The sequence below is a fragment of the Schistocerca serialis genome, chromosome 5, assembly GCF_023864345.2.
Source record: "Schistocerca serialis cubense isolate TAMUIC-IGC-003099 chromosome 5, iqSchSeri2.2, whole genome shotgun sequence".
Classification (NCBI taxonomy): domain Eukaryota; kingdom Metazoa; phylum Arthropoda; class Insecta; order Orthoptera; family Acrididae; genus Schistocerca; species Schistocerca serialis.
The window spans coordinates 600,824,176-600,840,011 of record NC_064642.1 but is presented as its reverse complement, the minus strand read 5'-3'; the positions used below and the strand labels follow the sequence as shown (position 1 = coordinate 600,840,011).

At 44.4% G+C, this 15,836-nt stretch overlaps 1 protein-coding gene and 1 pseudogene across 1 annotated transcript in view; one reads left to right on the top strand and one right to left on the bottom strand.

Moving 5' to 3' along the window:
- Positions 1–15,836, bottom strand: part of LOC126480748 (alpha-tocopherol transfer protein-like) — a 266,272-nt gene that overhangs the window by 172,960 nt on the left and 77,476 nt on the right. The window lies entirely within an intron of this gene.
- On the top strand, positions 3,475–3,592 carry LOC126482678 (5S ribosomal RNA; annotated as a pseudogene).

The window sequence follows — 15,836 nt, the reverse complement described above, 5'->3', positions numbered from 1 at the left end:
AAATAAAACTATTTTGCGTTTGTTTCTGGTGGATTTGGAAGAAACGGTATTGAGCCTAGCTACAACGACCTTGTGATCACTAATCCCTGTATCAGTCATGATGCTCTCTATTAGCTCTGGATTGTTTGTGGCTAAGAGGTCAAGTGTGTTTTCGCAACCATTTACAATTCGCGTGGGTTCGTGGACTAACTGCTCGAAATAATTTTCGGAGAAAGCATTTAGGACAATCTCGGAAGATTTTTTTTCTGCCTACCACCGGTTTTGAACAAGTATTTTTGCCAACGTATCGAGGGAAGGTTGAAGTCCCCACCAACTATAACCGTATGAGTGGGGTATTTATTTGTTACGAGACTCAATTTTTCTCTGAACTGTTCAGCAACTATAGCATCGGAGACTGGGGGTTGGTAGAAGGAGACAATTATTAACTTAGTTCGGCTGTCAAGTATAACCTCCACCCATACCAATTCGCACGGAGTACCTACTTCGACTTCACTACAAGATAAACCACTACTGACAGACACAAACACTCTACCACCAATTCTTCCTAATCTATCTTTCCTGAACACCGTCTGAGACTTCATAAAAATTTCTGCAGAACTTATTTCAGGCTTTAGCCAGCTTTCTGTACCTATAACGATTTCAGCTTATGTGCTTTCTATTAGCGCTTGAAGCTCAGGGACTTTCCCAGCACAACTACAACAATTTAAAACTACTATTCCGACTGTTCCTTGATCCAAGCACGTCCTGTATTTGCCATGTACCCTTTGAGACTGCAGCCCACCTCGTACTTTCCCGAGGCCTTCTAACCTAAAAAAACCGCCCAGTCCACGCCACACAGCCTCCACTACCCGTGTAGCCGCCGGCTGAGTGTAGTGAACTCCTGACCTATTCAGCGGAACCTGAAACCCACCACCCTATGGTGCAAGTCAAGGGATCTGCAGCCAACACGGTCACGAAACCGTCTGAGCCTCTGATTCAGACCCTCCACCCGGCTCTGCACCAAAGGTCCGCAGTCGGTTCTGTCAACGATGCGGCAGATGGTGAGCTCTGCTTTCATCTCGTAAGCAAGACCGGCAGCCTTCACCAAATCAGATAACCGCTGGAATCCAGAGAGAATTTCCTCAGATCCAAAGCGACAGACGTCATTAGTGCCGACATGTGCCACCACATGCAGCTGGCTGCACCCTGTGCTCTTCATGGCATCCGGAAGGACCCTTTCCACATCAGGAATGACTTCACCCGGAATGCACACGGAGTGCAGACTGGATTTCTTCCCCTGCTTAGCCGCCATATCCCTAAGGGGCCCCATTACGCGCCTAACATTGGAGCTCCCAACTACCAATAAGCCCACCCCCTGCGATTGCTCGGACCTTGAAGGCTGAGAATCATCCTCTGAAACAGGGCAGGCAGCTGCATCTGGCTCAGTCAGAGACAGTGCCTGAAACCTGTTTGTCAGACGCACCGGGGAGGCTTTCTGATCAGCCTCCGGGGACGTCTTTCGCTGCCTGCCACGCCTTGGAACGACGTCCCAATCAACCACAGGCGAGGGCTCAGCCCCACTGCGGGGCAACCACTGCGGCAGACCGATCTGGGGACAGACGGGACGAGGTTGACATCCCCGTGATACCCAAGTCCGGCTCCCCACAGTGGTGCCCATTGGCAACGGCCTCAAGCTGCGCGACCGAAGTCAGCGCCGCCTGCAACTGTGAGCGAAGGGATGCTAACTCAGCCCTCATCCGAACACAGCAATCACAGTCCCTGTCCATTCTAATCGATGTTACTGAAACGACTCCGTGCCTAGATAACGCAAGGGAAACACGCAAAGAATGTATGAACTAACAAATGCCTGACGACTGCGCTACAATCTGCCTGAATTTACGATTACAGTAACTAAAACACGAAATTACACCTCCTATATGAAACTATGTAACAAATAAGTGAGCTAGGAGTATACGACTTGCTGCTGGCTGCTGCTTATCCAACGGCGGCAGGGAGCACACTGGCTGTGACCAACCGACACTGGCCGTTCAAAACAAAAACAGAAGACAAATGACTACGCGAATTTACACTATTCACGTACGAAAGCGTGATGCTACAACTCTCAACTACTATAATACGCCCGAAATTTATGAATTAAAGAATGAAAATACCCAAAAACACGCAAAGAAATTAAGAATTAAACTATGAAACAAATAAGTGAGCTAGAAGTATACGACTTGCTGCCGGCAGCTGCTTATCCAACGGTGGCAGGGAGCAAACTGACATGAAGTGCGCTACGTGCCCGGACACGTAAACTATAAGCTTTTCTGTGCAGCGACATGAAATACGTGGCTGCTATGGTTGCAGGTTCGAATCCTGCCTCGGGCATGGATGTGTGTGATGTCCTTAGGTTAGTCAGGTTTACGTAGTTCTAAGTCAAGGGGACTGATGACCTCAAATGTTAAGTCCCGTTGTACTTAGAGCCAGTTGAACCATTTTTTGAAATACGTAGGAATAACGCCATCGAATTCTTGTACATATTAAAGGTGACAATGGACCATTAGCTACCTATCCAGGAAGTTCTCGAATAATAGGAGCTAGTGAAAGAGTTGATTCCTGGTGTATTCAATGTAAATTCTAACTACAATTCCATCGGAAACTGGTACCTTGTTCACTTTAAGGTGTTTTGTTTTCAACACTGGGGGCATTAATCTCCCAATTGTGAGTCTGTACTACAATATCTTCATGCGTAAATACATTTTAATCGTAAATGCGTTATTTAATATTTCCATTTTGTGTCTGATGTGTTCAGTTTCAACACTACAGAAATCCATTAGAAATTAATTTGAAGTTTTGGAACCATTCATTGACTAGATGAGACCAGATCTTTTGGTAGATATAGCTGCAGGATCGGATCGATACTTATTGTAGGTTACGTGTATGGTCTTTTTGCAGATGCAAGGACTCATGTTAAGGTTGTCACTTACAGTCTCTTCCGTAGCGAGATTGTAGTAGTCTGTTTTAAGAACATTCTGCGAACCGTGCCAATAAACGAGGGATGATTTTTGCCGCTTTTTAATATGTGTTTACCTAGATTACTATTTATGACGGTTTGAGTTTTTAACTATAATTGTGCTGCGTTTGTCAAATCTGAACTCTGTGTTGTTATTTCTCCACGTAAAGTGACAGCAGAAATGTATTCCCTTTTGCGGATACGTTTAGTCTTCAGTTGCACAATTTATTGGGGACATATGAAGATTTCTGCCGGACCGATAGACGAGCCCTGATTTCCCGTTTTGCTCGAGCTGCCGCCTTAACCACTTCGGCTAGTCGAGCTCGCCTACCGTATTCATTCAACCCCCCCCCCCCCCCTATCTCACTGTGTTGCACACTCAGCACTCTCACAGTTGCCGAGATTCCCGCAGAGGGTGGTGTTTATTTATCACTGCCTGTCTGGGCACGTATTACTATTTTGCAGTGTCTATATTCTGCAGAGCCTACGGCCTTGCCGCAGTTGTAACACCGGTTCCCGTCAGATCACCGAAGGTAAGCGCTGTCGGGTTGGGCTAGCACTTGGATGGGTGACCATCCGGTATGCCGAGCGCTGTTGGCAAGCGGAGTTCACTCAGCCCTTGTGAGGCAAACTGAGGAGCTACTTGACTGAGAAGTAGCGGCTCCGGTCTCGGAGATTGACATACGGCTGGGAGAGCGGTGTGCTGACCACATGCCCGTCCATAACCGCCACCAGTGACGCTTTTGGGCTGGGGATGACACGGCTGCCCGTCGGTACCTTTGGGCCTTCATGAGCTGTGCGGGAGGAGTTTAGTTTAGTTTAGTATTCAACGGTGTACTATTCCGTGTCCTGAAGACATAGATGAAGTCTAATCGTATTCGCAAATGCGAATACATTTCTTCTACTTCATATGGCTGTAGACCGTAGCAGTGTCCGTCCCTTCGTATATGGATTATCTGAAGGACACAGCGTAGTGCACTGTAAAACACGGACAGTGCAAAATAGTATTGTGTGACTAGAAAGACAGCAGTAATAACAAATAAGTCTGTCCTTGTGCCGGAGTCACAGCTGTGCGAGAGCAGGACGCGTACACACGATGACATACACTGTCATGGGACGTCTCCTAAAATCGTGTTTGACAGTCTTTTGCCCGGCGTAGTGCAGCATATCGACTAGGCACTGACTCAACACGTCGTTGGAAGACCCCTGAAGCAAAGCAGAATCGCACTGCTCCTATAGCTGTCTATAAATTCGAAAGTGTTGCCGGTGCACGTTTTTGCTCACGAACTGATCTCTCGATCATGTCCCACAAACGTTCGACGTGATTCATCTTCGGCGACCTGAGTGACCAATCCTGTCCCTCGATTTTCGAAACAAACAAGAACAACTGTGGACCGATGACATGGCGCGCTGTCATTCATAAAAATTTCTATCTTTGTCTGGGAACATGAAGTCCTTGCAATAGCCTTCCAGTAGCCGAACAACCAGAGGAACGCGTCTACTCCACATAACTACAGCAACTCCACTATGGAGCAACCACCAGCCCGCACAGTGTGTTGTTGACAACTTGGGTCCCTGGCTTCGAGGGGTCTACGCCACACTCGAACCCTACCATCAGCTCTTACCAACTCATCTGACAAGGCCATGGTTTTCCACTCGTCTAGGGTCCAACCGATACGGTCCTGGGCCGGCCGCGGTGGTCTAGCGGTTCTGGCGCTGCAGTCCGGAACCGCGGGACTGCTACGGTCGCAGGTTCGAATCCTGCCTCGGGCATGGGTGTGTGTGATGTCCGTAGGTTAGTTAGGTTTAAGTAGTTCTAAGTTCTAGGGGACTTATGACCTAAGATGTTGAGTCCCATAGTGCTCAGAGCCATTTGAACAATTTTTTTTTAATACGGTCCTGAGCCGAGGAGAGGCGCTGCAGGCGATATCGTGCTGTTACAAAGCCATTCGCGTCAGTCGTCTGCTACTTTGACCTGTTATCGACAAGTTTCGCAGCACTGTTGTACGTCCAGCATTGATTACTACGGTTATTTCACGCAACGTTTTTTGCTGTTAGCACAGACAACTTTACGGAAACGCCGTTGATCTCTATCGTCAAGTGAAAGCGGTGACCAGTGCATTGTCCGTGGTGAGATGTATTGCCTGAAATGTGCTATTCGCGCCACACTCTTGACGCTGTGGACAACGGTGTATTGAATTCCCTAACGAATCCCGAAATGGAAAGTCCTGTGCTTCCAACTCTAAGTACCCTAAAACTTTCAAAATCTATTAATTTCGGTCGTGCGGCCATAATCTCGTCGATAACCTTTCCACGCGCATCGCCTAGGTACAGATAACAGTCCCACCAACGCATTTTTATATATTCTGTACGTGAAATTACCGCCATCTGTATATGTTAATATCACTATCACAGACTTATGCCACCTCAGTGGAGGGGGTATGGGTTATTCCAGAAAGAGTGCCCGGATAGCCGAAGGGAGAAATCTGGGTTCGAGTCCTGGTCCGGTAGAAATTTTTGTGCTTCATCAATAAATTGTGCGGCCGAAGTGTGATAAGATTTTCAGTGTAGAATACACTTCTTCTGTGTCATGCCATGTTGTAAATCGTAGACCTGTCTGTTCCTTCAGCCATGCATGCGCGTCTGAAGGACACTGGATACTACACCGTGACACAAAAATACTGCAAAATAGCGACAAATCTCTCAGATTCGTTGACAACGTTCTTGCGTCTGGTGAACATCGTTCCCGTTATACGTAGCATCAGTGTCTTTAATTCCAGTACCAGTGATGACACTGTCGAAAAACCAGACATAAGCACCCAGGGCAGCGTTGTGTGTTCCCCAAACAAACTGGATCCGGAGCTCGATTTCGGTCCCTTTCGTTGATGGTCGATAATTGATTTCGTGTGTGTGTCGAGGCCCAGAGCACGGGATTCACTTGCAGATAAATAGTACTCAATTTATGAAGTAAATTCATTTCATTAGCGCTGTTGCTGGGATCACGTTCATGACGTGTTAAGGCCGAGGTTATATGTGGTGTGGGAAGGCATCAGCATTTACAGCTGCTCGGTCTTGTCGTCGGCCATGGTCGCCTTACAGCCAGGTACTACTGTTGGACCATGTAGTGGTTGCTGCGTAAGGTAGTGGCTCTGAATTTCTTCTCATGCATGATAATTCCAGCGCCCATATGGCGGGAATCACCAGGGATGTCTAGCGAAGACCTGGACATTGAAGATAATGGATTCGAATGTGGTACTTGCTTGACAGACATGTTCTTCTTCGTCCTGTTACACCAGAAACTCTCCATTAAGTCTCATGGGCTCTCATTGATAAATGGGAAGAATAGCAACGAATACCACACGATGACCTCCGTAGGCTGACACATTGCATGCCATGTATATGGCAGTCGGTGATAAACACTCACGAAGGACATACATGTTATTGTAGAGCTCAAATTGCATTGAAAAGTACCCTGGTGATGGGATGAATGATTGTTCCCACTTAATTTCGACATCTGTCGATCCTCTCCGTTCTTGTTAGATAAATGATCGAGGACGTAATGATGTTCCATCGTGTACATAATTTGTGAAATGTGAAGGTGTAATTTGGTAACATACCCAGCCCTCAATTATTGCCGAATAGAATATGTTAGACTCACAAAGCCATGTTCCTTTAATCCTTTTGAGAGTAGATAATATTGAAATTACCTTTATTTCCATGAAACACGTATCAGCACTGGGGCTTGGAAAGCGTTGATTCTGTAGCTACGTCTACACAAAGACGGTCATTATTACATGCCAACAGTCTTAGTGCAGAGGAACTGATGTGCACTTTTGTAGTAGCTGTACGAGAAGGAACATTGGCTAAGGCAGTCGACTATTACCCCTTGAGTGCTGGTCTCGTATTCCCACCTTTTCAATTTATATTTTCTTAACTTTTTGTAAAATTATTGGGAGCCCTTCACTCAATGATGATCACCGACTGAGTTACAACAGGTCTCTTTATATACTACTCTTTCGGCTCTCCCATATCGTTTTCAAAAAGTTTTAACCCATTGCTACAGGTTGTAAGTGAACTAAAAGAATATTGCGTTAAAAATTACACATATTCTCTAGAAACAGCTTCTTCATGAGCTCTGATTTAGGTGACAGCGTATTCAACTAAATGCTAATATAAAATTTTAGAGCTTCTACCGTAGTAATATAATAAGAGAAGTGGTAACCTTCGAGGAATTTTTGTGTCGTCCGGATGTATGATAGTAATCTGAGGTGGAAAATAAGACAAGGAAACATTCTTTCAAACTCGGCGAAAATGAAATATTTTCTCATCTCAGGGAATTTATTTCAATTAAGTTCCTTTGAAAATCCCAAATATCTATTGTAGCTAAATATTACCATACGGAACAGAATACCACAATATTTGGTTCATACAATGTTCTTTTCTTGATATCCTTGACCTGTTTGCCCTTCCAAATGCTGTTACGTAGAGCAGGTAGTAAGTGACGTAAGTGTTTGATAAGTGGTGATTTAACGCGCTGACGAGGAAATATTGCGGTGCCATAGCCGCCTCTTCAAGAAGTGCCAACTCACTCTGTGACGGAGGAGGATTTTCCGGACAGCTTTGACGTTACTCTTGTATACCTAGCATTAGATGGCATCAGATATTACTAACATTAACGATATTCTTCACAGAAAGTTGACACAGGGTTAGACAATCTTTGAAGCTTAGCAGTTCATCCAGCTTAATTACTAAACACTGAGAAACATATTTCCTAACGGCAAAAGTGAAAGAAAAACTATTTTGTTCGGTGCAGTTAAATAGCTGCTAATCCTTATCACGTTCAATATTATACGAGTAATAGATGTGTTTTATCGTCTTTATGTGGCATCAGACATACCTAACTAATAAATGCCATAAAGTAAAAGTGGTGCTACTGATACTGTATAACACAGTAAACTGATGAAAAATGTCATAGTGTCAGAGCTTCCACTGTCACACAACGAATAAGTACGGGGCACCATTTACTACAAGGAGGAGGAGGTTAGTATATAATAAAGTAATATGAACTGAATGTGCGGTGTCGTCGACAATCGATACTGTCACACCAGCAGCCGACTACCACAAAGATGCTGCGTGTTCACACGGCGCCACTGGCGATTCCAGTCCGGACAAGGCTTCATCCGCGCCGCCCGGAAGATACGCTACGCCGTCTCCGCGCAGAGATAGTAAAATGCTATCACAAGGGACAAGGGCAGCAATTTTGCCCAGATCGAGTCCTCGTAGCGTCATTGCTCGTCCGAGCTTATGTCAGACCTGTAATTATTGTTTAACGGTTAAGAAGATTTAGAGTGTGATCTCTGCAGACTTGCCACATCACACAGCTCAGTGCCTTTGGAGGCTTCTTTCTTTGATTTGTAAAGCAAAATGTGTATTGTTATAAATAATTAGACTCATGTTTTCGCCAGTCACAGCAATGGAGAGCAACAAAGAGAAGTGTATTTCAACATTAAATAGAGGGTTGTGTCTACATCTGCATCTACATCTACATCCATACTCCGCAAGCTACCTGACGGTGTGTGGCGAAGGGTACCTTGAGTACCTCTATCGCTTCTCCCTTCTATTCCAGTCTCTTATTGTTTGTGGAAAGAAGGATTGTCGGTATGCCTCTGTGTGAGCTCTAATCTCTCTGATTTTATCCTCATGATCTCTTCGCGACATATACGTAGGAGGGAGCGATATACTACTTGACTCCTCGGTGAAGATATGTTCTCGAAACTTCAACAGAAACCCGTACCGAGCTAATGAGCGTCTCTCCTGCAGAGTCTTCCACTGGAGTTTATCTATCATCTCCGTAACGCTTACGCGATTACTAAATGATCCTGTAACGAAGCGCGCTGCTCTCCGTTGGATCTTCTCTATCTCTTCTATCAACCCTGTCTGGTACGGATCCCACACTGCTGAGCAGTATTCAAGCAATGGGCGAACAAGCGTACTGCAACCTACTTCCTTTGATTTCGGATTGCATTTCCATAGGATTCTTCCAATGAATCTCAGACTGGCATCTGCTTTACCGACGATCAACTGCCCGCCGAAGTGGCCGTGCGGTTAAAGGCGCTGCAGTCTGGAACCGCAAGAGCGCTACGGTCGCAGGTTCGAATCCTGCCTCGGGCATGGATGTTTGTGATGTCCTTAGGTTAGTTAGGTTTAACTAGTTCTAAGTTTTAGGGGACTAATGACCTCAGCAGTTGAGTCCCATAGTGTTCAGAGCCATTTGAACCATTTGACGATCAACTTTATATGATCATTCCATTTTAAATCACTCCTAATGCCTACTCCCACATAATTTATGGAATTAACTGCTTCCAGTTGCTGACCTGCTATATTGTAGCTAAATGATAAGGGCTCTTTGTTTCTATATATTCGCAACACATTACACTTGTCTACATTGAGATTCAATTGCCATTCCCTGCACCATGCGTCAATTCGCTGCAGATCCTCCTGCATTTCAGTACAATTTTCCAATGTTACAACCTCTCGATATACCACAGCATCATCCGCAAAAAGCCTCAGTGAATTTCCGATGTTATCCACAAGGTCATTTATGTATATTGTGAATGGCAACGGTCCTACGACACTCCCCTGCGGCAAACCTCTCTTACACCCCTCTTACTTCGGGAGACTTCTCTCCATTGAGAATGACATGCTGCGTTCTGTTATCTAGGAACTCTTGAATCCAACCACACAATTGGTCTGATAGTCCATATGCTCTTACTTTGTTCATTAAACGACTGTGGGGAACTGTATCGAACGCCTTGCGGAAGTCAAGATACACGGCATCTACCTGGGAACCCGTGTCTATGACCCTCTGAGTCTCGTGGAAGAATAGCGCGAGCTGGGTTTCACACGATCGTCTTTTTCGAAACCCATGCTGATTCCTACAGAGTAGATTTCTAGTCTCCAGGAAAGTCATTATACTCGAACATAATACGTGTTCCAAAATTCTACAACTGATCGACGTTAGAGATATAGGTCTATAGTTCTGCACATCTCTTCGACGTCCCTTCTTGAAAATGGGGATGACCTGCGCCCTTTTCCAATCCTTTGTAAAGCTACGCCCTTCTACGGATCTACGGTACACCGCTGCAAGAAGAGGAGCAAGTTCCTTCGCGTACTCTGTGTAAAGTCGAACTGGTATCCCATCAGGTCCAGCGGCCTTTCCTCTTTTTAGCGTTTTTAATTGTTTCTCTATCCCTCTGTCGTCTATTTCGATATCTACCATTTTGTCATTTGTGCGACAGTCTAGAGAAGGAACTACAGTGCAGTCTTCCTCTGTGAAACAGCATTTAATTGTAAGTTCTAATTCAACAGACAGTTATATTTGTGCTACTTTTGTAACTTCGTAGGTTTCATAGACAGTGCCATTGTGTATAGTGTGCACTTAACAGCATAAAATATGTGACTCTGCTAAATGCAAACATGATAACGTAGCTGTATCGAAGTTACTCTAAACGTGGAAGACCTGTAGCGCTCAGTCGTTTGACTATACACAATAATTACCACAAGAGATCACTAGAGAACACCGCTCATTATGGGACTCAGTCCAGATGTAAACTAATACCGTCATACAACATATATTGGGAAATGAATTATTGCAGATGAGACAGTCCTTAGAACTTGATAATTAAACTTCGTTACAATAAGTGACACTTCAGAACTCTTATTACACTCATTAAATGACATGACGAGTTGTCATTCGTGATCCGAATTTGAACCCACTGTTGGCCAAACAAAGCTTGCGTGTCTGATCGAGACTCGACTAGACACAAAGAGCCGAAAAATATCGAAGTGTTCACCAGAATCACTTTACAAGGCCGAAAATCTGAGCCCGGAAATAAATGACGATTCGTTTAGCACAGCACCTGAACCCCATGAAGTTTATATTGCCTCTAAGTAACACGAAAAGTATGTAATAAAGTGTAATACATAAGTGTGAGGCGCCGTGAAGTAAAGTTGCGATCGATACGGAAGAGGATCCAGTACCTATACGAATCGTTAATCGTTAACTAAGAACAATGAGATGTCAAATGTTAAATATATTCACCAATTGCGTGATACTGGAACCTGAAACGACGATACAAATGATTGGGTTTGGAACAGGGCACCTTTCGCTATTGTCTTATAGCTACGAATAGGGATGCTTCTTCACCAATACCGAGATAAGTCTATGTTTCAGCATGATCTGTGGTGATTTTGTAAAGTATGTTTCTATAAGCGTATTTAACTATGGTCTCACACTACTGGCCATTAAAATTGCTACACCACGAAGATGACGTGCTACAGACGCGAATTTTAACCGACAGAAGATGCTGTGATGTGCAAATGATTAGCTTTTCAGAGCATTCACACCTACAACGTGCTGACATGAGGAAAGTTTCCAACCTATTTCTCATACACAAACAGCAGCTGACCGGCGTTGCCTGGTGAAACGTTGTTTTGATGCCTCGTGTAAGAAGCAGAAATGCGTGACATCACGTTTCCGACTTTGATAAAGGTCGGATTGTAGCCTATCGCGATTACGGTTTATCGTATGGCGACATTGCTGCTCGCGTAGGTCGAGATCCAGTGACTGTTAGCAGAATATGGAATCGGTGGGTTCAGGTGGGTAATACGGAACGCCGTGCTGAATCCTAACGGCCCCGTATCACTAACAGTCGAGATGACAGGCATCTTATCCGCATGACTGTAACGGATCGTGCAGCCACGTCTTGATCCCTGAGTCAACAGATGGGAACATTTGCAAGACAACAACCATCTGCACGAACAGTTCGACGACGTTAGCAGCAGCATGGACTATCAGCTCGGAGACCATGGCTGTGATCACCCTTGACGCCGTATCGCAGACAGGAGCGCGTATGATGGTGTACTCAACGACGAACCTGGGTGCACGATTGGCAAAACGTCAATTCTTCGGATGAATCCAGGTTCTGTTTGCAGGATCATGATGGTCGCATCCGTGTTTGGCGACATCGCGGTGAAGGCACATTGGAAGCGTGTATTCGTCACCGCCATACTGGCGTATCACCCGGCGTGATGGTATGGGCTGCCACTGGTTACACATCTCAGTCACCTTTTGTTCGCATTGACGGCACTTTGAACAATGGACGTTACATTTCAGAAGTGTTACGAACCGTGGCTCTACCCTTCATTCGATCCCTGCAAAACCCTACATCTCAGTAGGATAATGCACGACCGCATGTTGCAGTTCCTGTACGGGCCTTTCTGCGTACAGAAACTGTTCGATTGCTCCCCTGGCCAGCACATTCTCCAGATCTCTCACTAATTGAAAACGTCTGGTCAATAGTGGCCGAGCAACTGGCTCGTCACAATACGCCAGTCACTACTCTGGATGAACTCTGGTATCGTGTTGATGCTGCAAGGGCAGCTGTACCTGCACACGCCATCCAAGCTCTGTTTGTCTCAATGGCCAGGCGTATCAAGGCCGTTATCACCGCCAGAGGTGGTTGTTCTCGGTAGTGATTTCTCAGGATCTATGCACCCAATTGCGTGAAAATGTAATGACATGTCATTTCTAGTATAATATATTTGTCCAATGAATACCAATTTCTCATCTGCATTTCTTCTTGGTGTAGCAGTTCTAGTGGCCAGGAGTGTAATATTCATACATTCTCTTATGGCCGTGTTGACTTAATTGCTGCAGTCGCTGCAACGTGTAAGGCTTCATACGCAGGCGTCGTTTCGGAACACGAAAACCGTTATTTGAGGAAGAGGAAGTTCCTGCCGTGTCCATTTTGTCGGCGAACGCATCTCTGATACACTCGACAGTTTCGTCAGACGTGCGTGGCTGACCGGTGCTCTTCCCTTTGCATATGCAACCAGTTTCGAGGTATGTTCTATACCAGTTATAAATATGTTTCTGCAGAGACGGCTTGTTGCAGAATCGACGTCGGAACGCACCTTCCACTTGAACAATGGATTTACTTCGAGCAAGTTACAAGACACTACAAGATTTCTTTTTTGTCAAGTCGAGGTATTGCTACAAACAGCACATATCTGTAAACTGTGAACCTTATTGAGCCAGTCATGCGCAGTCTGTTTCAGTGATATACAGTCTGTCTGTAATAAACAACTGAAATACTGAAACTTTCCTGGCAGATTAAAACTGTGTGCCGGACGGAGACTCGAACTCGGGACCTTTGCCTTTCTCGGGCAAGTGCTCTACAAACTGAGCTACCCAAGCATTACTTACGCCCCGTCCTGACAGCTTCGCAGGTTGGCAGGAGAGTTTCTGTAAACTTTGGAAGGTAGGAGACGAGGTACAGGCGGAAGTATAGCTGTGAGGACGGGGCGTGAGTCGTGCTTGGGTAGCTCAGTTTGTAGAGCACTTGCCCGCGAAATGCAAAGGTCCCGTGTTCGAGTCTCTGTCCGTCACACAGTTTTAATCTGCCAGGGAAGTTTCAATCAGGTCACACTCCGCAGCAGATTGAAAAACCTCATTCTGGAAACTGAAATACTGTGTTTCTTTCTGTATCACCCAAATTTCTCTTCTAGGCACAGCTACTTATCGTCCACGTTTCACTTCCATAACACCACACTCCAGAGAAACACCTTCGGAAAAGACATCTTTACATTTAAATCTATATGTAACATTAACAAATTTCTCTTTTTAGGAGTATTTTTCGTGCTACAGCCAGTCTGTATTTTGCATCTTCCTACTGCGGCCATCATAAATCATTCTGGTGCCCATATAGCAAATCACATTCCTTAATTTCATTGTCTTATATCCTAATTTAATTTCCTCCGATTCGCCTGATTTAATACGAGGTCATTCCACTACCTTGTTTTACGTCTAAAATTGCATAATGAAATAGACGGCTCTGACAGCATTTTTTATTGAAGACAAGCGAATTTGATCTAGAATCGGAGCATCATCAGGTCCACTACACAAAAGAAGAAAAAATACAAGTAGGAAATATACACCATTACAATAAACAGATATTACGGGAAGGGACATTAAGTAATATTAGTATAGAAGACTGCATAAAAAAACATCTCCTCTGTGATTTTACACAATTACTATATCGGTTATAAGTTTTAATCTGTTCCACTACAAAAAGAGAAAATGCCTATATGTTCGTCACACATTTTCTATTATCTTTTTATTCTCTACTGAACTGAATGCATCAAATTGTTTGTTTGGCATACATGCCTACGGCACGTCTTCTAATGTGACACCTGCATTTGTTTAGCTTGCTCGCCACTCATCGATCAACCACCAGAATGGCTAGTTTTTGTTTTTATTTGTTTTGTTTGGCGACTGCTCTTTAAACGTGGCTTAACTGAGAATCAACAAGTCGCTACACTCGTGGGTTGAAAAACTACCTGCATGTCATGAGACGGTTTTCGTTAACAAGGTGGAATATTTTGTTGACAGTTTCTCTGATATTTGTGTCTATTTTGTTCAGTAACCTAACTGGAAACTCTGTTAATATTCACTACACTAATTCAACTGTTGTCTCATCATAATACCGTACAACGATTGGTTGTCTTAATTAAACATGAATTCCTTTGTCATATTCAAGTAGCTCAATAGGATAAGTTCTGAAGCAACATTAAATTGTCAATTTGTTCTTGAAGGTATGGGGTTGAAGCTGTAGAGGGAGACCAAGGGATCAGTGCAGCAAACTGATTCAGTAGTCATTCAGAGGTGAAGAGACTTGCACAGGATAGAGCAGCGGGGAGTGCTGAATGAAAGCAATCTTTGGACTGAGAACTACTGCTTGTAAGCGGAAGCTCGCGTTAGGTTCAAAATGGCTCTGAGCACTATGGGACTTAACTTCTGAGGTCATCAGTCCCCTAGAACTTAGAAGTACTTAAATCTAACTAACCTAAGGACTTCACACACATCCATGCCCGAGGCAGGGTTCGAAGCTGCGACCGTAGCAGTCACGCGGTTCCAGACTGTAGCGCCTAGAACCCTCGGCCACCCCGCCCGTCTCTCGCGTTAGGGTTTTGTTTTTTTGTTTTTATTGCATTACTTGAGAGAATCAGTCACGAATTCTTAATGAGAGCTATGGGGAAAATGGGGCGTTTGCAAATTACTCTAATATGCATACATGGAACTTTATTAGTGATCAATATTAATGGTCAATGAACTGGGTCCGGCTGGGATATCTCTCAGTGACTTTGTATGACATTACTGTGGGACCATTGCTTTAGAATCTGCACGCGTTATTAAAACGACTACTTGTATTCAAGGTCAAACCCGTGTTTTACACCTTCGCAGATTACGTAAGAGTTAAAGTAAGTACAAATCAGGAAAAGGACTCACTGAGAATAATTGTCAAAATACACCAGTTCTCCCAGCGCTAACCCCAATCACTGAATATTCTAAAACTATGCATTCTGGTCCAATATGGGACCAAAATAGACACAGCCTCACTCAATGTAACTGTAGGAAGATTTCAACTTGGACATATTTAATACCACATTCATGTTACGAGCTGGTTATTTAAGTTGAATCTCATGCGAGGCATCCTTCGGGAAAGCAACAATACGGCTTTAGATCATCTACAAAATATACTGTTTATTAGTGATCATGTTTCAAGTAAAATCAACCATGTAACTGCTATCATATCGACTCCGTCGAACATTACGTACAGGTTATTAGCTGTTACGTACTGGTAAGTGTGGAAACAAGCAAACAAGCAAACAAGCCAGGGACATGTTAACGCCTCTCTGAAACTTTGGGACCTGTGGACAGTGTCGATCAGTGCAGTATCGACCACATAAATGATGAACTAGACCATCTACGCAAATATGTCAT